The sequence below is a fragment of the Lissotriton vulgaris genome, chromosome 6, assembly GCF_964263255.1.
Source record: "Lissotriton vulgaris chromosome 6, aLisVul1.2, whole genome shotgun sequence".
NCBI classification, from domain to species: domain Eukaryota; kingdom Metazoa; phylum Chordata; class Amphibia; order Caudata; family Salamandridae; genus Lissotriton; species Lissotriton vulgaris.
The window spans coordinates 1,738,985,375-1,739,007,376 of NC_141694.1; the positions used below are offsets into that span (position 1 = coordinate 1,738,985,375).

The 22,002-nt window shown below is 43.7% G+C and overlaps 1 pseudogene; it reads right to left on the reverse strand.

The window, feature by feature from the left end:
• LOC147709402 (uncharacterized) overlaps nucleotides 1-22,002 on the reverse strand; it is a 37,401-nt pseudogene that overhangs the window by 5,333 nt on the left and 10,066 nt on the right.

Here is a 22,002-nt window from a genome sequence, read left to right on the forward strand (position 1 = left end):
TGCAGCACATTTCGAAAGAGGAAAATGCCTTTGAGTGTACAACACAGGCACCTTTGCTCTATGGTTCAAGGGTGCCTGCGTTGGCACTAGGCAGCACATTGTGGACCAGCGCAATGAAAAGACAGGAATGTGCCATACAATGCTAACTATGATGCATTTATGTCCTTTCCCTATCGCACAACGGAGCAAGGCGACTGGCTGTGCTGCGTGATTAGTTAATTAGTATGTAGAAGAGGGTGCAGTCGATTCTTGTATCAGGGGCTAGGGGGCAGGACCAGAGGTGAGGGTAAGAAAGATCACCATCGATATAACCAGTTCCATTGGGGCAGCACCCACAGAACCATATCAGTGGTGGGGGTAACATGAACACATAAACTGTCAAAAGGCTGTGTCCCACTTAATTTTCATAAACTTCTGAGAATTGAACTTCAAACAGGTCAACTAACAATGTCTGGAAAAATTTACATTGTGTAAAATGAAAAATAGAAAAAGGCTGGAGCCTTTTTTAACTATAGCACCAAAGCTGCTGCCTCATACACAAGCCCCTCACATATAAAAAGAGCGAGCTTAATTCAAACATGTCAGACTAACCTAGTTACCTTCTTCCCCCATGCCAACCAAGCCACCAAACGTATGAACCGTGAAGACTACTTAAGACTGACTGCCTCCAGGCAAACTTCTAGATGAAAGAAGAAAAGTAAGTAACTTCTTGACATACACCACCAAACACATTTGTTTCTACAAAAATTAACAGCATCTTTCATGAACCTATACCGAGCTACCTCATATTTGTTATATATACATGCTTTTGTTTTTAATTTAGTCATGGCATATTTATTTACGCTAACGTTCACAGGTATTACGAATATATATATCATCTACCTCACAGCGGTTGCTCGCTTACTGTTTATATATATGTTAACCCTTTTCCTCTCTCATGTTAAGCGCTCTGATACCCACGGGTCTTGTTCGCGCTATACAAAACTTTATAATAAATAAATAAATAAATAAATAAATAAATAAAATTACCCGAAGATCTCAGTGGATCTAAGAATATTAGATAAGGAAGAAACTCCTAAGTGTGTATTTTTAAAGGTAGGTGACTGGGACAATTTACTGCCTTATAAATAGGGAGTAACTTCAACATCAGGGGGTAAGGTGTGGTGCAGTGGCCAGAGCTGCTGACTCCAGAGCTGGGGATCCCGATTTGAGTCTTTGAGGCGCAGTGCAACATCCTGTGATTCTATGCAAATCACTTAATCTCTACTGGTGATAAATTGTTATATACAAATGCTGTAAGAGTAAAAGGCCAAACTTTATGAAAATATAGTACCACCAAATCGGATGTTAACAGCATTTCGGTGGCGGGAAACTAATACGAAAAGCAGACGAGAAACAAGCATTAGTAAGTGCAGGAAAATATGCTACAGCCAATAGAAATTGAGGAAAGGTAAGTGGCACGCACAAGAGCCAATGAGAAGCCAGGAAAGAGAGAAGGTGGAATGTAAGTCTCTTTTAAGTTTATATTAAAAACAATAGATTTCTTAAGCATAGTGCAAGTGCTGTGCAGCCAAACCTAAAAAGCAACAGCTAGCCACTCCTCCCCAGGAGCAGAGTTTGACTCAGCTTACAGAGTCAACACAGAGACCAGCTTGCACTAGAGAAAAACATTTTTACGATAATGTAGTCCGATGGAAGGTAGAAATGCTCAAACTGCTTACATCAGACAATTTGTATTACACCCCAAAAAAATCTTGATGTGCTGAATTAAATATATATTTCACATTCCAAAGGACGGGTATAGTTCTATATAGTAAATAATTTTAAAATTAAGTGCGCACCAGTGAGCAGTTTAACACATCAGTGGAAGATAAGTATTACAAACAGCTGCAGTTCAACTCTAAAGAACCCAGTGAGCTTTGGAGGGAAGAGGAGGAGGTGATCTTAGACTTCTAGATGGCATAGCAAAAAATATGTAGGGGAAAGAATGGGATCAGTTGCGACCCAGTAGGGCTGATATTACCATTCACAGGGAAAGGAATGGAAGGTCCGGCCACAGTAGTAGCCCCAAGCACGGAGACAACAAAGAGGTGACTGGGCTGTTCCTAAAAGGAATAGAGGGAGAAAAGGAAGGGAGGTAACAGTCACTAGGGAGGGGCTGGTGCTCAATTGGACGACCACCCCTGGGTATCCAATTTGTTGGATATAATGGCCTCACACACCCTTGCGAGTGTCATGCTTCATCATCGGCAATGCTCCTCGTTGGGCAGGCGGTGCAATGCCCAACAGGCTCACCTCAAGGAGGGGCTCTTTATCGGAGATCTTTTATTCAACTGCCTTATGGTGAAGTGCGGGTGAGGGGCCAGGAAAGAGTAGAAAGTGTGGGTGAGGGTAAAATGTGGCTCAAGGTACCGGAAACAATTTTATTCTGGTAGTCCTCTGCCACAAGTAAAATCAGGGATAGCCGGTACTCGTGAGAACTATAGTTTCCCAGAGTGATCCAGGGCTAAAGGTGCAAAAGGTGTGGTCGACATGTTTCTCGCATCTAGTTTGTTGACTGCGATTCTTCAGGACCTATAGGGAAACTACAATCTACTAAACATGATCTATTAATAAGTATCAGTTTAAACAAGGCACATTAGTTGTACTACTGTCTGACACTGTTCCTACCTAGGGGTTAGGGTAAAGGGGTGTCAACAGTACCCGGCGGATCTGGCATCGGGCGTGAAGCCAATGTGTTTGGGTTCTAACTGCCTGTGCCGAAGCCTGCTATGCCTACCCTTCACGCCGGGTCTGGATAGTGAGAAGCCAGGAAAGAGAGAAGGTGGAATGTTAGTCTCTTTTAAGTTTATATTAAAAACAATAGATTTCTTAAGCATAGTGCAAGTGCTGTGCAGCCAAACCTAAAAAGCAACAGCTAGCCACTCCTCCCCAGGAGCAGAGTTTGACTCAGCTTACAGAGTCAACACAGAGACCAGCTGGCACTAGAGAAAAACATTTTTACGATAATGTAGTCCGATGGAAGGTAGAAATGCTCAAACTGCTTACATCGGACAATTTGTATTACACCCAAAAAAAAATCTTGATGTTCTGAGTTAAATATATATATATATTTCACATTCCAAAGGACGAGTATAGTTCTATATAGTAAATAATTTTAAAATTAAGTGCGCACTAGTGAGCAGTTTAACACATCAGTGGAAGATAAGTATTATAAACAGCTGCAGTTCAACTCTAAAGAACCCAGTGAGCTTTGGAGGGAAGAGGAGGAGGTGATCTTAGACTTCTAGATGGCATAGCAAAAAATATGACATTCAACTGTAATTTGAAAGCTTGTCAGACGGAGGACAGGAGAGGGTGGGGAGAAAAAGAAATAGTACCTCAATTGTGGGTGAAGCATCGGAAAGGCACTGATTAGGTTGAATCAATCTGTGCTTGGTCTCTGTTCCCCTGAAAGGAATGGAAGTGGTGCGTGGCGGCGCTGACCAATTAGGAGGCAGCAAAGAAGAGTGACACTGAAGTCTACAAATGGTAAGTAATGGATGGGCTCCAAGCCCTTTATTGTAAACAATAGTGTTTCACAATTCACAGTGTATGCCGTGCATGTGCTATTGTAGGTTTTACCTCAAAATGTTGTAACTGTGAAATTTCATTCTAGGTGCCAAGCAAACAACTCATTGGCAAGGCTGCAGCATTCTCTAACATGTTGGCCTATTAGGATTGTGGACGGACTTGCGTCAGTCCGCGACCCCAGAGTAGGAGGGAACCTCCGCATGGCCTGCGAAGTTCCCTCCTGTGCAGTGGCGGTCACATCCTCTATTTTTACTATTGCGGCTGGTGCGGCTTCAAGCTGCACCCGCCGCAATGGTAAAAATACATACATTGCATTTGTATGCAGAAAGCAGCAGGCACTGTGCGGTGCCTGCCGATTTCTGCATACAAATGCAGGGGGGTACCATGTGCACCCCTCACCCCCCCTTCACCCAGGGGCCGCAACGGGCCCCTGCAGTGAAGTTGCACATGCTTTTCCACGGCGGAAAACCCGCCGCGGAAAAGCATGTTTTGAAACCCATCCTAATATGGCTGGCAGTGTCTGAGAGACACCGCCTCCATATTAGAGCTTTTCAGCCGCGGTTGTAAGCCAACTGCGGCGGAAAAGCAGCGGACTGAAACCAGGACCCACCAGCCATTCTAATGTGGCAGTGGGTCTTTGGTGGGTCCGGAGCGGTTTTTCCGCATCCTCCGGGCCGGCGGTGGCTTCCGCCGGCCCAGAGGATGCGGAAAATCCGCTATCCTAATAAGCCCCATGGTGTGCCAGAGTTATAGGCATCAACTTCCTTTTAAATTTAAAACAGTACACAGGGATTACTCACCTCAATCATGATTTTTATATCAGCCAGCAAAAACAAAAAATAGAAAACTGTCACGAGGTGTCAGAAAGTAGGGTCCAGGTTAGTAGGATGGAGAAAATTACAAGCCTGCCCTTCCTGCATTGATTTTATGTCAAGACCGGAGGCTAACATTATTGCAATCTTCCTTTTTATTACTACCGCTCAGCCACTTTAAAGAACTTAGAACACGTGTGACTAAATCTCAAAGTATTAAAAGGCTAGAACAGTCTAATCTCTTACCTTCTGTTTTGGCTCTCGCAGAACAGATAAGTACAATGAATTAACTGCTTGATTAATACTGTAGAAATTGTATTTTGACTGATGGTTGCTCAAAAGTTGATGGTTGTTGTGGTAAGAGTATGTTGTGATCGAGGGTGGTAAACCTGTATCATATATGAGCGAGCATTCTTGTTTTACGGTCACTTTCCCGAACTCTGTTTATATGGTATCTGATTATGTTAACTTAAGTCACTTTTTATATCAATCAAAACATGTATTAGTCATGCCTTACTTGATTCCTTGAGGTGTGTGGTGCACGCTAGCCGCTTGTGCCCATGAGACTTCAAACGCGATATCCCCACTGAGTGCTCTTGCGTGTAATGGCCTTGTAGGTCCATCTTGCAGACAAAGACCGCCAGCTTGCTGTGCTCGGGAGAGGTCCAGCTAAGAGTCGCGTGTAGGAGACATGCGGAATATTCCTGTGCGTGTTGTGGGTGGCTCTATTAATAGATGCTGATGCATGTGTGATGAGAGAGTCGGAGAAGTGACTCTGCGATCTCGGTACAGGTTCAGTGTGGTAGACATAGAAAGGAGACTTTTGTTGGGACGTTGTAACAAATTGAAGTCCTTAAGTCCAGTATATGAAACAGCTTAGGTTTATTGAAGATAAGATTCAGGTCAGGTAGATAAAATAGAATAAAGTGGATCCAATAATAGAAACCCCACCAGGAGCAGATGGATTCCAGCTCAGCCTCAAATGTAACTGTCCCTGCTTTCAAGCATACACAATTGGAACACTATGTGACATCATAGATGCCTGCTGAGCAAGTAATGACAAACACTAAAGAAGGATGTTGTAAATAGAATGATGACTCCACAAGCAGGTAAGTGAAGCAATGGCTTTAATGCAGCACAGGTATAGGTAGGTCAGCCCCCCGTCCAACCAGAGCTCCAACTGCCAACAGGGCGAAGGAGAACTCCAGAACCCAGAACACAAGGAGAGATCTAGAGTGCTGGCCCAAGGAAGAAGCAAAGCACTGTACAACATATCTCCCCCCTTTGCAAGGAAAGAAAACACAAGAAAAGGAAAGAAACATTAATGCACATAGTCATTCAAGTACATGGGTGGGCGACGGGAGCGAGAACTCCTCAAACCGACATCAACCAAAGAAGAGGAAGGAGAAACAGGAGCACGAGGTACAGAAGCAGGAACAAGAGAGGCAGGAGCGGAATCAACCACAGAACCACTATGATATGTACATAAAGATGTGGAGGCATCGCCACCACCCACCTCCCCCCGTCCAGTTGGCAAGGGGATGGGAGAGGAAGGACCACCAGAGGACAGTAAATAACCATTACAACCATCAAGCTGAGTAGGAAACAGGTCATCAGAAGAAGAATCTTTACGCTTCTGGTAGAGTGCTACCCTCCGATAATTCCAACTTTCACCATTGGCCAAGACAATGAAGTGTGGAAAAACCTTCTTGACTCTGTAGGGACCCCTAAACTTGCTAAGACCCTTAGCAAGTCTCCCCGCTTAACCTTAACCAGGTCACCCACGGAGATGGGCAAGGGGGTACTGTCATGAATTAAGGGCACATCGCCACCAGAGCCCTTCAACCAAGCAGGGGTCAATTTAGTTACTGGTGAGCGACCACGCATTAGTTCAAAAGGAGACTTTTCACCACTCTTATGTGGTGTGGAGCGGTAAGCCCAGACCAGTTCCTGGACACGCTCATCTGAAAAACAACCAGTCTCTACAAACATCTGAATCACACCCTTAACAAGGCGATTCACTCTTTCACAAAGGCCATTACCCTGTGGGTTGTAAAGACTAGTCTTCTGATGCCTGATGCCACAATCATTAACAAAAGAAGTCATTTTCGAGGACGTGAGTTGAGTCCCATTGTCTGAAATGAGGACAGAAGGATGGCCCTCGCTGATAAAAATACCCTTCAAAAACTTAATGGTGGCATCAGTAGTGATCTCTTTTACAAATTGTACACACAGCCATTTTGAAAAACAATCGATTAGAACAATTGCGAAACGGTGATCAGTAGGTAGTTCACCCATGGGGCCTATGAAGTCTATGCAGACACTATGCCAGGGAGTATTCTCAAAGACAATTTTATGTGTGGACTGAGAGCCCAAAACTTTGAGGCGCTTCTCGCCTTCCCTGCAGAAACTACACTTCAAAACACAATCGACTGCATCATTATCAATAGAGGGCCACCAAAAGTTCTGTTTGACACGACGTTGAGTGAGACTTTGACCCAAGTGTCCCTCATGGGCCAAGTCTAGAATCCTCCTTCTTAATTGATTAGGAGGGACAAAGCGATCACCTCGCATCAAAACATCTTTTCCCTCTAAAGAAAGTTCATCCAAAATTTTCAAGAAGGGTCTGACTGAAGGACTAACAGTACTTTCCCTCCTTGTTCCATTAGAAACAAGACTGATAACAGCCTTCAAAGTCAGATCTTCCTCCATGCCCTTGGACCATTCATCACGGGAAAATGAACCACCACCCACCAACAAAACATCCTCCATCACAGCAACCGCAAGATCATCAGACGTGATCTCAGAACCACAACAAGTGGAAGGAATAGGGAGCCTAGACAGACAATCCGCTTGGATATTCTTCCACCCATGAACAAATTCGATCTCACACTGATAGTCCTGTAAGCGAGAGGCCAGTCTCGCCAACCTTGGAGAACCCTTACCAGCCCCACCAGGAGCTAGAACATTTAAAAGAGGTTTGTGGTCTGTACGCAGAACAAACTTGTAGCCACACAAGTAGGTTCGAAAGTAACTTGTTCCCCAGACTGCGGCAAGAGCCTCACGCTCTATTACAGAGTAGTTTGACTCAGAGGTGGACAGAGGCCTAGACGCGAATGCTATGGTTTTCTCAACACTCCCATGTCTTTGTAAGAGAACTGCACCAAGGCCAATGGCACTGGCGTCAACCATCAGGATGGAGGACCGAGCAGTGCCAAAAGGGGTGAGGACATTTGCAGATTTAAGTTCCCCTTTGATCAACTTAAAGCAGGATTCGTGCTCAGTAGTCCAACAAAACTTGACACCTTTTTTTAGTAAGGATCTCAGGGAAGAAGTCTTGGATGAGAAATCTCTTACAAATTTCGAGTAAAACTCGATCAAGCCCATAAAGGACCGAAGTTGATCCTTATCAACCGGGGAGGGTGCTAGCTCAATGGCTTCAAGTAAGTTTTTCTTAGGTTTAATGCCTTCTTCCGACAAACAAAATCCGAAATACTCTATCTCTTTCAACAGAAAAGCACACTTCTCTTTTCTTAATGTTAAACCAGCCTCATCCACCCTAAGTAACACATCTTGTAAGATTTTATTGTGTTCTTGTAGAGAATCACCATAAATCAAGATATCGTCTTGAAAATACAGCATCTTATCAAGACCCTTAAAAACTTCAGAGACAAGTCTCTGGAATACGCTAGCGGCTGAGACTAGCCCAAAGGGTAGCCTAGTGAATTGGAATGTGCCTTCACTGGTGATAAAAGCAGTTAAATGCTTGGAGCTATCATCCAGACAAATTTGATGGTAGGCATGTTTAAGGTCCAACTTACTGAAGAACCTTGCCCCTTTAAGAGTTGATACCAATTCACCGATGTTTGGTAGAGGGAGTACATCGGCTACAACACACTTATTTAGGGAACGAAGATCCACACAGAATCTGATCTTGTTATCCGGTTTCTGCGAGATCACAACAGGCGAAACCCAAGGAGATGCTTCAATGGGTTCAATGATTCCCCCTTATAGCATTTCCTCCAGGGTAGCCTTGACCTCATTCCGTAAAGCAAAGGGCACTCTCCTTACCTTGTGTTGAACAGGTAAACTGCCCTCCTTAAGGATTATGCGATGTGAGTAGCCTATAAGTTCACCTAACTGGTCCCTAAAAACGTTTCTATATTTGGCCAATATGTCCTCCAAGGATGAGGTCTAAACAATCGAAATGGGATTATCAGATCTAGGATCAACGACAATGTGCAGATCATATTGATGGTGACGACCTAAGATTGCTGGTCCATCCGTTGATATATATATTTTACCATAAGTTGATCTGCCTTTGAAGTCAATCTTAGCTTCAAAGAAACCTAGCATATCAATCTTTTCACCTTGGTAGCCAGACGGGAAGATGTCACACGTCTCTAGTACCCTTTCGCCCCACACACTCTTCAATAGAGAAGAAGGAATTATGGTCCATTTTGAACCCGTGTCAACCATGAGAGAAATGATTTTCCCATCAATAACAAAGTCATTCTTAAAAGGATTACCTCTCTGGTTGCTACACGAACAAACCGTGTCAGACAAGACCAAAATTTTGTTAACATCACGTCTCAAATCATCACATTCATTAATGACTGTAATTCTTGAATTGTTCTTATTTCTACACATTTTTGCGAAGTGTCCTACCTTACCACAACACAGACACTCTTTGTTGTTTGCAAAACAAAATTTCCCATCAGAAGAATGAGAAAAACTACCACACCTAGAGCACATTTTTTGACTATTTTTGCTAAAAGATGATTGTAACACATTCTTTTTCTGAAGAACATATCCTTTTTTCCTAACAATTGCAATGGCTGTAGCTTCATCATCGCTGTTATCACTAAGCATATTCTTATTGGAGACTTCCGCCACTTTAGTCTCAAGGCCACTTTTCTGCAGTTCCTTCATACACTTTTCGCTTTCTTCCACGACCGTAGCTAGTTCTATGGCATCTTTCAATGTTGGATTCTTGGCCGCCCACAAGCGTTCTTGAACTTTTCTATTGTTGGCTTGTACAACTAACTGGTCTCTAATTAATTCGTCCGCCATCTGGCCAAAGTTACACTTAATCGATAACTCGCGCAGTCTTGCTACAAATTCATCAATACTTTCATCAGCCAATTGCTTATTTTTATAAAATTTATATCTCTGAAGAATAAGATTCTCTTCCTTGCCAAAACGAGTTTCTAACCTTGTTACTGCCTCTTTAAACTCATCTAGATCAGCTTGTGACCCTGCAGGTAGTTCTTGTGGTAAATATCTGAAAAGGCGCTGTCCTTCTTTACCCAAAGTGGTCATTAATAGTGCTTTTTTACGTTTGGGTGAATAGTCCTCTCCATCTAGGGCTTCAATATAGTTATTGAACATGACTATCCAGTCCTCCCAGGCTATTAGTGGATTGCCTGGCTCTGATAAAAATTGAGGAGGAAGGGCGACATTAATTGATTGAGCCATGGATAGAGGAAATTCTATAAAGACCACAAATGGAGTAAAGAGCAGAATAAAGTTCACCACACAGTAAGAAGCAGAAACGTTTTTAAATGTGTGCTTACTTCAACACGTAGTGAAGATCCAATGGCAAGTAACGATATTATACGCTCCGCGCTGAGCGTATCCCTGGAAACAGTCAACACTAGAGACGGATACTTTTAAAATGGCCGATTATGTCGTGCGTGTAATTGACACGTCAGACGCTCTTGACAGTGAGAGTCTACGCGCAAGGAAGCTGCGCTTGAGACACGCTACTCACGTTGCTATGCGTTTCTGTGACGCTAGTCGTGTTGAGCAGGATTGGTGACGCTGGTGACGCTGCCGCCAGAGTTGGTGATGACGCTGCCGCCTGCGTGATGACGCTGCCGCCTGAGTTGTAGTGGTGCGTTCGTATTAGACAGCAACTCACCAGGGTTCTGAGACGTTGGAGAGTATGACGTCAATCACCGCTAGGAAGAGAATGACCATAGAGACAGGAAACTCCACGAAGGACTATTTTTTTTTGATAAAATAGTCACTGCCAACACTGAAAACTATGTCTGCGTCCTCGCTGTCCACACGGGGTTCTTGAGGGGCTCTTGAGCTCTACCGCACTGTAATGGTTTCCTTGGCTGCAGCAACACACGGAGAGACAATGGTCGGACGCCTCACCAGTCCAAGTCGCCAAATGTTGTAAATAGAATGATGACTCCACAAGCAGGTAAGTGAAGCAATGGCTTTAATGCAGCACAGGTATAGGTAGGTCAGCCCCTCGTCCAACCAGAGCTCCAACTGCCAACAGGGCGAAGGAGAACTCCAGAACCCAGAACACAAGGAGAGATCTAGAGTGCTGGCCCAAGGAAGAAGCAAAGCACTGTACAACAAAGGACTGATAAGAAATGAAAGCAGGATGCAACAGACGTCAGCTCACATTGACGTGAAGTTTGGGCAGCCATTTTAGAGGCTTGTGAAACATCTAATTTGCTCCTATGTTAATGCAAGTTGAAAGCTCTGGTTTATGACAGTTGATTTTTACAGTTGACTCAACATTGTTAAGGCTTAGCTTGGGGTACAACAGCTGACAGTTTGGAAGGATTGTTTCACAGCATTTTGTGGGTACTTAATGGTGCTTAGGATGGTGAAGGAAAGTAACACTAACAGTATGGAGGTATCTTTGGAGGACAACATTTCAGGAATACTTCAGAAGTCACACAGGATTTAGAATCTAGGATGGACAAAAAATAAAGACTTTGTTACAAGGGAGGAGAATGGTTTCTGATGAGAAAAGGTTTTGGTAAGCTAGGGATGGTTCCCATAATAAGAAAGGAGGTAGGATGAGTAGAAAACGTAAACACGTAGAATCCTCTGTGTCACAGCCCAAGAGAGGAAAATATACAGAATCCAAAAATAAAAACTCTGTGCGTATGAGAATTGGTGGTGTCGAGGACACACAAGGGGACCAAGTTAAGGGTCCAGGGAAGAGCAAACAAGATATAAAAGAACGCAAACATTCAGTTGTGCACTGTGACGACTCCTCGGGGAGCGCGGAAGTAGAATTAAGCTGCTCATCAGATTTTGACACAGATAACGGTTAAGGGGTTGTGACAGAGAAGATAAATGACTTCGGAAAATGTTTTGATGAACACAATGGAGCGCTTCTCGATCCTCTTGGTGGTTTCATGTTTGACCCTGCATTGAGAAAGCATCCGCTTTCACTGGAATGGGCACAAGTTGCTCATGTGGCTGAGTATTTGCAGGTTGTGGCTAAGGAAGCAGATCCTGAAAGACGTTAGAATATGCCTTAAGTCAGAATGCCCTAGACCCATGTTAGCCAATAAAGTTATGCAAACCCTAGAATGATTGCATTTATTGGCAAAGGGGGACGTGACCCCAGTAAAGGTGTCACGTACCCCATTTATAATGGGCCTTATAAATCCAGCAATCTATTCTGACAATGTGTCAGGATATATTGTTGGATTTATAAGGCCCATTAACAAGCACAAAAAATGTAAATGACAGAGGAGGCCTTTGTGTGAAAGTCACGTCTTAACGTGGAGGAACTGAGAAAATGGATACTGCGAGCTGCTTGTCTCTTAGGAATGCTTATACTGCCATATCGGTTGAGTAAAGGAAAGGCATCCTTCTAAAGATAGACCCAAAACTGGTTCAGCTAACCAATAATGAGGAAGGGCCAGCAGCGAATAGTTTATTGTGTGAGGATGCATTTATAAAGAAAATGTCGAAACGTGGGTGCTTTCAGTTCACTACAAAAATCCCAAAGAGAGACTAAAAAGGCTTCAATAGGCATGTTTTAGGCTGGGCCGGGCGTACGAGGGCTCGGTTCTCCGGTCAGTAACAAGGTATTACTAGGACCTAATTTACAAGGGGGTTCAAACCAAACCTGTATCAAACATCACATCAATCAGGAGGGCTTTACTATCAAAGACAAGGAGCTAAAGGAAAATGATTGTGAGGAGAATGTTGTGCTTGTGGATGTGGTACGTCTAGACTATTTTGTTATCCCCCCCAAAAAAACTGGGCAGCAGACTTGCTCAGCTTTTCAGCAACTGGACATGGGTAACAGGAGATCCTTGGGTGTTCGAAACGGCGAGGGGATATCACATAGATTTTGTAGGAGAACCTAGTCAGTTTCAAATTCCAGAAATGATAAGGTCCAACATAGAACTAACAGAATTAGTGAACAAGGAGGTGCAGGATTTGGTGGAAGAATTAGCTATCGTAGAAGTGAGGTAAGTTCAAATAGGTTTTGTGAACAATATATTTCTGGTGCCGAAAAAAGACAAGGGAATGAGACTTGTAGTAATAATAATAATAATAATAATAGGGGCATTTGTAAAGCGCTGAGTTACGCACACTGGCGTGTCCCCGCCCTATGGTGAGAGAGGCGGAAGCTGGGATTTTAACTGAGGGGCGGGCAGTCTACCTGACATATAGGTATGTTTTTAATTTAGCACGGAACCTAGTTTCTGTCGGTTCTAGTCGTAGCTCCACCGGAAGTTTGTTCCAATGATTTGCCGCTAAATACCTGAACCATCTACCTCCTATGCGGGCTTTCTTCACCTTGGGGATTTTTAACAGTCCCCCACCCGTAGATCCTAGTGCTCGAGCAGGTTCATAGGGCTCAATCAGGCTCTGCAGTGGCCGAGGTGCCCTGCCATTCAAGATACGATGGCAGGTGCAAAGGGCCTTGTACTCTACTCTGCTCCTCACGGGGAGCCAGTGTAGCCTCTGCAAGGCCTCCCTCGAGGGCGCCCTTTTGGGCAGCCTGAGGATCAGGCGTGCTGCCGCGTTCTGCAGCACTTGAAGGCGACTGAAACTTTTCCCATGTGCCCCCAGGTACAGCAGGTTCGCATAATCCAACCTTGCGGTCACCAGTGCATGTACCAGGGTTTTACGGGCCTCCGTGGGCAGCAGTTCCAGAATTTTCCTCAGCCTTTTTAAGACTCCAAAGCACATACCCACCACACGGTTGATTTGGGGCCCAAAGGTGAGACCCGCATCAAACCACACCCCCAGGTTTTTTGCCTCCTGACAGGGGGTGGGGGTCGGCCCCAGACAGGATGGCCACCAAGCCAACGACCAAGCAGACTGGTCTCTCCCCACCACAAGCACCTCTGTCTTGCTGCCATTGAGTTTCAGACAGTTCATAGCCATCCAGTCGGCAAGATCTTTCATACACGACCGGAAACTATCTGCCGCAAGACAGGGCGCGTGCGACAGGGAGATGACCAGCTGCGTATCGTCGGCATAGGATACTATCTGAAGGCCATGGTTCTCTACAATGCAGGCAACAGGCGCTACATACAGGTTAAAAGGGGTCGGGCTCAGGGACGAGCCCTGAGGCACACCCTGGCCCAAAGGATAGACCGAAATAAATCTAAAAAATTTGAACGATTGGGTGGAATATCACCATTTCAAAATGGAAGGTTTGCCTAGGGATGTCCTACTATTGTGGGATTGGCTAACAAGATTGGATATGGAAGATGCGTACTTGACGATTCCTATTTGGGAACCCCATCAAAAATATTTCCAGTTCAGGTGGGGTGGAACAATGTGGAAGTTTGTATGTCTGCCATTCGGTCTATCCTTGGCTCCTTGGGGTTTCACTAAAGTACTTTGACCGGTGGCAACTTACTTGAGGGAATAGGGTATTCGTCTGAATATTTATCTAGACAACATCCTTTTAATGAATCAGAAGAGATCAATGGGGTTGGAACATACTCTGATGACAGTATCATTGTTGGAGGACCTGCGTTTTGTGGTGAACAGACAGAAATCATGTCTGATTCTGATTCAAGTGACTCAGTTTTTAGGCTTTATGATAGACACTGTACAGGGTCATTTGAGATTTCCAAATGAGAAATTAAAATGTATAAGAAAGGAAATAAGAAATATTTTGATTTGGGAAAAAATATCACTGAGGATGTTAGCAAAAGTGATAGGCGTGTCTTTCACAATTCAAGCTATTGTTCCAGGACCTTTCAATTATCGTGCTCTTCAGAGATTGGAGACCAAACATCTGAGACAGGGGTTGAGATATTCAGAAGAAGTGGCTTTTTCAGAGGTGGCAAAGGAAGAACTTTGTTGATGGTTAAAAAATATGAAGCATGGAATGGGAGAGCCATTTTTGGGACTTTACCAGATTGGGTCAAAGAATCAGATGCAAGCTTGACAGGTTGGGGGGCAAACTGTAGTTCAACTTCTGTCGGAGGTTTGTGGTCAGAGAGAGAGCAATTTACAGATAAGTTGTTTGGAACGTTTGGTGGGATCCTTTGTGATAAAGAGCTTTACAAAGAACAGTGTGAGGTGTTCAATTCTCTTAAGGATGGGCAATGTGTCGGCTGTGAGGTATGTGAACAAGTTAGGGGGCCCAAAATCAAAGGATTTGTCAAACTTGGCCAAGTTGTTTTGGGAATACTGTTTGAACCACAACATTTATGTGCAGGCAGAACATATTCCAGGTCTGAGCAATGTCGAGGGAGATTGAATTTCTAGGAGCCACAGGAATCCAAGCAATTGGACTTTGGACAGAGGGGTTTTCTTGAAGTTCATGGAAATGTGAGGTTCTTTCCAGGTGGATCTGTTTGCAGACAGGTTGAATACCCAGTTAAAGATGTTTTACAGTTTGCCATCGGATCTACAATCTGCGAGGATAGTAGACCTGGGCGGTAAATTTCGGTCCGCTCGCGGAAATCACGGACTTTGGGGAATTCCTTGTTCCGCGGAGAATGAGGAATTGGTGAAAATTCCGCGATCCGTGGTGTAGCGAACATTTCTCCTTGTTTGCGCTTTCAAAATTAGTGTTCGCACGTGCAGGTTAGACTTACCAGGATCCCTGCATTCACCACTGAGTTTTCCTATCCGTTTGCGTGCACCACAAGATTTTGGTAGCCAGCCGCGTGATCCCGCGAGAGTGTGCGATCGTGAACACATCATTCAGATGCTCCATCAGACATCCCCATTCGCGAACAGGAAACACGCATCGCGAGCGGGTGAACAAGTGAAACAAGATGACTGGGACCGCATGGCTGAATTTGATATTTCCCCCCGAACATGCAGACAGCATCTCCGAACATGAAAAACGCATTGCGAACGGGCGAAACAAGCAATTCCGCGTGCTTGCGGAATTCTGGGTGGCTCGCAGAGATTTTTTACCGTTTTGCTGAACTTTGCGTAATGCGACTACGCAAATTCCGCCCACCCCTATAGAATAGATGCTTTCAGGCAGGATTGGAGAGGTCTGAGGGGATGCGAATCCCCCCCTTTTCAGTGATAACACAAGTAGCTATGATGGATGGTCCGCTAGTGGAAGCAGACTGTGGTGTTGGTGACACCATTTTGGAAGTCGCAGGTTTGGTACACTATATTGCTAAAGATGGTGGATTACCCAATCCTGTTGCCAGTGTTTTCAGAGATCTTATTGGGCCCAAAAAGAGAACTACACAATTAAGTGCTAGAAGGTCAGATGGCTATAATGGCATGGAAAATTTCAGGAGAGTGTGGGAGGCGCCAGGACCTTCACAAGGGCCATCAAGTCTTATCAGGCACTCTTGGGCTGCTGGAACCCATAAGATGTATAAATTGGCATGGCACAAATGGTTTTGCTGGTGTGTGAAAAGCTTTCTGATCCTGTTTCAGAGGTTATCGTGGAGTTAGGGAATTATTTGTCTGAAATGTTTTGAAAAGATTTGACTTCTACGAAAATCAATGTTCATTGCTCGACAATTGCTGCTGGTCATAGTCTGATATTTTGCATTTAATTGGATAAGGATGTCCTGGTGAGGAGACTTATGAGGAGTATAAGAATCTCAAAACTGCTGGTTCTAGATATAATTCAATATGGGATGTGACCAAAGTGTTGAAGTATTTGGATAACTTGGGCGCAAGTGATTTACTAGATTTAAAATTATTATCACACAAATTGACAGTTTGTTATATCTAGTATCTTTTAGAAGGGTTTCAGACGTAAGGGATTTGGAAGTGTCAAACAGGATTTTTTCACCAGAAGGTGTGGGTTTCTATTTGAATAGAAGAATGAAGACCAATTAACAGACTATATTCCAACCCTTATTTCGATGATCATGAAAATTTGTGTGTGGCACGTTGTGTGAAAGAGTACGAGAGATGGACATTGCCTTTGAGAACTGTGGATGTAAAGCAGTTGTTGATTTCCTTCAGGAATCCTCATAAAAGTGTGTCATCTCCAACCTCAGCGAGATGGGGGAAAGAAGTGATGAGGAACTCCGGCGTGGATGTGAGTATGTTTGGAAAACATTCTGAAAGGGGTGCGTCTGCTTCTCAAACCTTGATGCTAGGTGGTGCATTACAAGACATATTAAGGTGTGCAGATTGGTCGAGTGATGTAGTCTTTCAACATTTTTAATTCAAGCCTGCTGAGAATGCAGCTTGTTATTTGTAAAAAAAGCTTAGAACATACAATAATTTTAGCCTCCGGTCTTGACATAAAATGTCGATTTTCCCCAGCCTCATTGGCTAGAAAATCTGGATTTTATTAAAGACACGGAGGCTAAAATTATCCGCACCCTGTACCCAACCCTATTTACAGTTATTTATATTATTTTTTGGGACGTGGTCAACAATAAAGAAGAGGATGAGGAGACTGGATCAACCTTGTGACATTTAAGCTGGATTCTTTCATGGAAAGGATTAAAGTCTTGGACTTGTTTATTTCAAATGTTCCTGGTGTTATTTGTTTTTGGTGAACAGTAGGATAATACTTATGTTAGAAATTCTTTGGGGAGTTCTTAAAACAGAAGGAAGAGATTAGAGTGTTCTAGTCTTTTATTAGGTTTGGTTTATGTCATAAGTGTTCTAAGTTCTTTAAAGTGGCTGAGCGGTAGCAATAAAAAGGAAGATTGCAATAATATTAGCCTCCGTGTCTTTAATAATTTCCAGATTTTCTCGCCATCAAGGCTGTGGAAAATGTGCATTATACAGGATTTTGGTACTTGGTGTTGTAAGGTGCTTGACGTCATAAAGCAGTAACCGTGCGGTGGAGAAATGTTGGGTCCACCCTTGATAAGTATAAAAGTGCTGATGAGATGTGCTGGTCCAGTGCATAACTGGAATAGCAATATTGGTGAGAAGAGTGTGTTATGAGCATTAGCAGTATGGCAGCCCTATTGAGAAGGTTAAGTTCACTACTGATAGGGAAGACCTAGCCTAGTAAGATTTACTTAAATCGTTGACTACTAGGAGAGCCGTCCTGCTGAGTAGTGCTGGCACTAAGCTATCGTAGGAACAGCAGTAAGTGGATTTCTCCCCAGACATCCCCAGCCACAATTCTGAGGTTTCTAGGTAACAACGAGAGAACAGAATTAAATTGGGAGGAAGGGCTTTACGTCCGGTAAATTGAAAACCTCTTTGGAAGAGGAATAGATGGTTTATTTCTCATTTTAACCAGACAATTCGAGACTCAGTAAGTGACCCAAAAACAGAGCGCACACAGGTTGTCACATCCAAAAAGAAAAAAAGACAACCTGCAAAGAAGCCCCATTTTGCGCATGTCCACACAGTGTGTCTTTTATCGACAACATTCATCCTTCACATGGTCTCCTTGTTACAAACCCATGTAACACAACACACTGCAAACAAGTGCAGAGCAAATACAATTATTGGGGCTATGCATATTTTAGTCGGAAGAAACTAATAGGTTGTTCCACTTGAACATAATCAGCTGCCAATAAATGTCAGCTTCTCAATAGCATGGTATGGGTTGACAGTAGGCACTTTCGACCAGTAGAGTAAGTACCACTTGGGTGCATCTCCTAAAGAGGCTTGGCAGACGAACATAAAAACAAGCAGGGAGCTTCTGCAAAGTACTCACAGATTGTTGAAACTCGAGGCAGGTTAGAAAAAAGAATCACAACAAAGGGGAGGAGTCGCAGCTTTTCCATGCTAAAGGTTCTATCCTTCAATGTTCATGTGGCCCACAGATAAATCCTGTGAACACTGCATCTATGAAAAAAAAACCACTCTTGTCTAGGTTAGCATGTGGACTGATATCGACCCCCTTTGCCCTTTAAAATACGTGTTCTCATGATCTGCGGTGGTGATCTGAATCATATAATTCATTAAAGGCAGTCTAGGGCATGAATTAAATAATGTGCTGTCGGGGCAAATTTACACCGAAGAGCTGCTTAACACGGTGTAACATTAAAGCAAATTTGCTTCATTTTTTGTTGGAGTCAGTGCTGGTTTATGGCAAAAAAATCAATGTTTACATTAAGGGTAAATAGAAAAAGGCCTTAGTATCCTGCCTTTGCTCTCTGACAGGGTGTGTGCATGTGCTTCCTTACATCCCCTTGGAAGGGGGAAAGGATTGCCTCTGGGAGATAGCATCTGTGATCTCCTCAGCTCTGCTGAAATATTTTACAACGTGCTTATGGACATCATTTAGGGATCGCCAGGGGTCACAGCTGCGACCCCTGGCTTGTCCCTGGCGACCCCTGGCACTGCTTTTGGCCTCAGGGGTGTCAGAATCAGTGCAAGGAACACAGGGGCAGCTAGTACTTATGGAGTTCGTCAGGGGCTCCACTCTTCTTGTTTCATGCCATCTTTTATTACACTAAAAGTGAATAATATTACATTATTTACTATTAGTGCATTAAAAAATGGAGAACAATTAGCTTCAATGTGACATTCCCTTGTAGCTGATATAAGTAACGAATAATGTATGCTGTGTGTTTATGGGTGAGAGAATGTTTGGGTGTGTCAATGTGTGTGTATGTGAGTGAAAGTGAAGGTCAAAGGTTGTTTGATGTCACTACGCTACCCCATGCATTTTGGTGATTTGATGTTAATAAACCTGCACCTTACACTTTAAGGACTTAGTCAATGTGAAGTTTAAGCTATCAGAACTCTTGAAACGAATTTTTCTGACTCCGGCTGGGTGCAGTTGGAACAGGGCCTTCTTTCTGTTGAAAATTAAAGTCTAGACTCACAAACAAATTGCTCTTATATGTTTGTGAGACTGGCATTTCAGTTGAGGTGTGCACCTGTTTTTGTTGGGTTCCTCATCACATTCTCATTGGGCTACTACTAACCTGTCCATGCCAGGGTGATGTCACGACACACCACTGGCTTCTCAAGAAGACGGGCAGTGACCTATTTTAAGCAAAGAGGAAATTATGTATCCCTTGAACAGCATCCCTTGTCACACCTGCCACCAGTGGTTCCCTGTTCCTAAGTTGGAGATAAATATGTCCCCAAGTCCAATACACTGAACTCCTAGGGTCCTGCCTCCTTGTTTGAACCAACAGAACAATATTATGTTATGATATGTTGTGTTGTCTTGTATGGTGTTGTGTTGTGTTCTGTTATGGTATATGCCCCATTCCATGATATAGGTCTCTGGTTACCCATTTGAAAAGCATCACATGGTTGTAATGTAGTTTTCACATAAGACTACAATAGTTCCTCACCGCTGTTAGCTTTAGATCTGTAGCCCCCGCAGTCACCTTTTCTCAAAGTCACTGATATCCAAAAAGCAAAAACCAAACATGTGTCCTTTCAATCTCAGCAGCATATTCAAATGTGCCTTTCTTTCTTTAATAATGGACTGCCAAGAATGCTGGTTGCTCAGTCCTTCATTTTGTATTCAGAAATCCATTTTGCTGCCTGTGCCTGAAACTGACAGAAGCCACTAAGGGATATAAAAGCAAGCACATTGTGTTATTTTTCTTTGTACCACTGAATGTGATCTTTTGCCCACTAAATAATAAGTGTAGACCACCTACACCTTAGCCACTGTCCTGTGGCTATCACATCACTCCATGTCACCGGGACACATTGTGTCCTGTTCTGTAGGTTAATTAACAGCTCAGTGCATTGCGCGAATTGTGATCTTAGTTCAATTCATTTGAACCAATTGTACTAGACACTTGAAAGGAAATTGGGAAAAGGATGGTACTGGAATGGGAAAGTTGAGTATTGGTGACATGGGGTCATATGGTGAGTCTAGTCTATCTTCAGCTCTGATGTCCTGTCCCTTCTGCTGATCAATTCTGATCCCCAGTCCTCAACTCTCTCCCCCTTTCAACTCTCACCTTTCACTCCCAGCTCCTGCTTGTTGCTTTCCATCTCTATTTCCATTTCCAAGGTATTAAGATAGGTCTAATTCTTTTCTTGACGCCTGGTGTAACTGAATCCCTTCTTAATTAGATATTTAGCCATTAATGTTCCTATTTTAGCTGGTAGTATTTAGCACATTCTGTGAAAAGTAGATTATGAGTCGGATTAGGAGGGGATTGCGTTGGCATCACACATAACCGGAATCCCTGCCTGCGTCACGGGCTGTTTGTAGAATGAGTTGGCATTTTAGATGCCACCAACTGAGTCTTTCATGCTGAGAATTAAAAAATGTACGCAGTCTTTGATTGCAAGTAGTAGGACGAGAGTTTTAAAGTCAACGTCCTGCAATCATTGCAGATTGTATTTTTCGTGTGTATGTGCATTTTTAAATTAAAGCTAAAGCTAATTCCTCAACTGCCACCTTACCTGGAACGCTAACGCGGTGTCTGGCTACTGTTTCGCTGACCCGCTTGAAGATTAGCGCTCCGGGTTGTTGGCAGAGAGCAGCGCTCTAGTTGTTCAGTTCTCCCTCCCTTCTTCTGCATAAAATCCCAAATGCAGCGCCTGCGCAGCGGGCGCGCCGGCGGCGCGCCAAAGGCAAGCCCGTCAGCACCCAGACAGCGCCAGGAACCCTGTACGTTTCACACAGGAACAACTACTGAACCTTAATTGTGGTGCGTGCTCTCATCATGAGGTCTTGCCCAAATCCAGCCCCTCACGGTCTCTCTGCTGTAATCGATGTGGTTGGAGGGGTGAGAAGCTGACCTCCAACAGGCAAGAGGTCAAAATGACCGTCACAGTTAACAACAACAGTTACCTTTCTGATAGGAATGATAACTAAACGGTGCACGTAGAAAGAGCATCCCCTATTTCAAATAGGAAGGCCATTAAGAGTATCTTATTCAATATAAGATCTATGGTAAAACATAAATATTATCTAGAATGTCTCCTCCAAGTGGAGGACCCTGATATAGTCTTTTTGACCGAAACTTGGGCTAATGAAAGTAGTGATCCTGACTGGCAACTGGCGGTACCCAGTGGATATGTCATAGCTAATGTGGATAGAAAACGGGGGAAAGGGCGAGGAATAGCGATTATTTATCGTGCCTGTTATACAGTTATGACTACTGAAGAATCATTGGTGGGCACAGAGGCAATGTCATTTTTATTAACACCTTGGCTGCTAGGTGTTTTCCCCCCCTGTGCTGGAAACTGCACTTAGGCTGTATTCATGACGAGCTCAGCTCGTCATCAGCACAGCTCAACTGTGCATCATGACGAGCTGAGCTCGTCATCAGCATCGAAAGAGTTAAAATACAATAACCTGGAAACACTTGCTGGTCTCTTGGTTTATAGGCCGCCTGGCCCCAGATCCCAGTTACTTCTCTCCCTTCAGACCTACTTAGAATCCTGCACGGATACAGACAGTTTTACTATCCTCGGAGATTGCAACCTCCATTTGGAGGATAATAATAACTCAGATACTATCCATTTTTTAGATATCCTCGCT